Below are 2,289 nucleotides of genomic sequence, written 5' to 3'. Positions count from 1 at the left end.
GATTGTTGGACACGGGCAGCGGACTATATATACAAGTCTGCAGATATGTGTTCAACCCTTCCCTTCGCGTTGTTTCTATGCGAATATTTTAATCCAGTCAGCCGAACCTGTACTGGTTTATTGTGTCACATATTCCGTATAGTAATATTGCCTATGTATTACACAGCGATGAGCAACTATACTAATATTATGTGTGTAATACACATTAAGAAATCTAAAATGTAATCCTCAAATTAGTTCATCTTGTTTCCAATAGGTAGCCACGCTATTTTTGATACTATACCGGTATTTTTTTTAAACCATCTGTTGGATATTAATTTAAAAAACAAAGAGATTATCTGTACTCTGCAAGTTGGTAATTTGATTGTCCGTTACTATATCTTTTTAATAAGCTGAGTAAATAAAAAAAGGTGGACAAGTGGATACTACTCTGTTTGGTAAACGGACACTTTGTATTATCTATTGCTCGAGTATTGCATACCACGGACATTTTGTACGGTAAAAATAAATTGATAAAAATCGATCGCGGACACTTTGTATGATATAAATAAACCAGGAAATATATTTTACAAAACAAGGTAAAATTAAATTGCTCAAGACTTTAGATTGTGAATCGTGATCGCAATCAGTATGAGACATTAGTTTAGTGACACGCAGTTTTCCACACGCAACCCATACAATAAAATACTTATTTTTATTAAATTTAATATTTATTGATATTTATGTATAACCCAATATAAATTTGGTCTGTGAACAGAAAAAATTTTTTGATTATTATTTATTATCTGTTTCTTCATATTTTTATCTTGAAATATCCTAACATTCGTTAAGTGTAACCTGTATACATTTGAGTGTATCATGATGTTTAATGTCTCATGTCTTATGTGTAGGTACTAGGTTCATACTGCACATTTTAATTATTATTGTCAATTAAAATTTATAAAATTGGATACTTTTTAATACAGTTTTATTGTTTCTATATTCTATGTTATAATTTATAATTGTTTGTTATGCATACGTTAAAAATTCAAGAAGCTTGTACACAGCACGAATTTATTATCATAAATATTATTATTATTATTATTATTTATGTCTGTTAACTACATGACGTGTTATTTAATACAAATTATGTGATATGCATACATTTTTTTCTACCTAAAATAGTACAAACTGTCCGTGGTTTTAATTATTTCTAGGTGACCGTACAAAGTGTCCTACAACCACTTTGTAGTAGTGCCTGCAGTAAGAGTTGAGTATGCGAAAAACGATTCTGAGCGGAGATGGCATGTCAGCATATTATATCAAGTTTATTTCATGGCATGTTTTTTGGTATTAAAAGAAACTACTACTAAAGTAACTCATTTTGCTATTTAATATTATGGTAGGATGATTTAATTTTTGATAAAAACATTGCATTTATTATACTAATCAATATTTAATTATTATAATGACTAGTGTATATTTATAACGTATTAAATTACCATAAGGGTAAAACAGTGTGAATTAGTTTCATGATATATATGTTATATATATAGGTAATAACTTAAATAATTCTAAATATTTTGAAATTTCATTATGTGTATTAAAATGATTTATATAATAGATATACGCAAACTAATATTCAATTCCCCACTTATTGTGGTTTTGAATATTACAACTAAATAAAAATCGACAAACAACGTTATTCTTCGTTTATAGGTAGGTATATCTAATTTTATCAATTTTTTACTTATAATAAGTAATAGCCAAATATCTGAGTTAATATACCTATTGTTTTAAATGTTCTATCCTTATAGGTTATAGCTATATACAATTTGAGATTTAATACATTTCTAACTACAAAATAATTTGCTTATTTTCGTAATATTGATTAAGTTCTTAAAAATTTGAACTTAAAATGCTTATAAAAATAAACATGCCTATTATATGTTTCTTTAATATTATTTAATTTATATTATAAAATCTTAAAAGAAATTTTCTTTGCATTTCCAAAGTTGAATACCCAGTATAAATGTCAGAAATTTATAAAAATTATAAAATTACAAATTTCTTTAATTATTTTATACCGGTGATTCTTTTATCATTGAACACTCATTATTTCAAAAAGTGTAAATTTTTTTGAAAATATTTTTTTACATAGTTTCAAGCCGTTTATAAAACAACGTTTTTCTTAAAAAATTATATTTTTAAATATTTTTTATTCTTATAATTTTTAAGTTTTACTTTTTGAATGACACCAAGTTTAGATGAGCGGAGTAGAGTGGTACGGGGTTACTCCGTGAAATGTTT

This window comes from Acyrthosiphon pisum, chromosome A1 (genome assembly GCF_005508785.2).
Source record: "Acyrthosiphon pisum isolate AL4f chromosome A1, pea_aphid_22Mar2018_4r6ur, whole genome shotgun sequence".
Classification (NCBI taxonomy): domain Eukaryota; kingdom Metazoa; phylum Arthropoda; class Insecta; order Hemiptera; family Aphididae; genus Acyrthosiphon; species Acyrthosiphon pisum.
Note: the sequence above shows the minus strand (reverse complement) of the source record.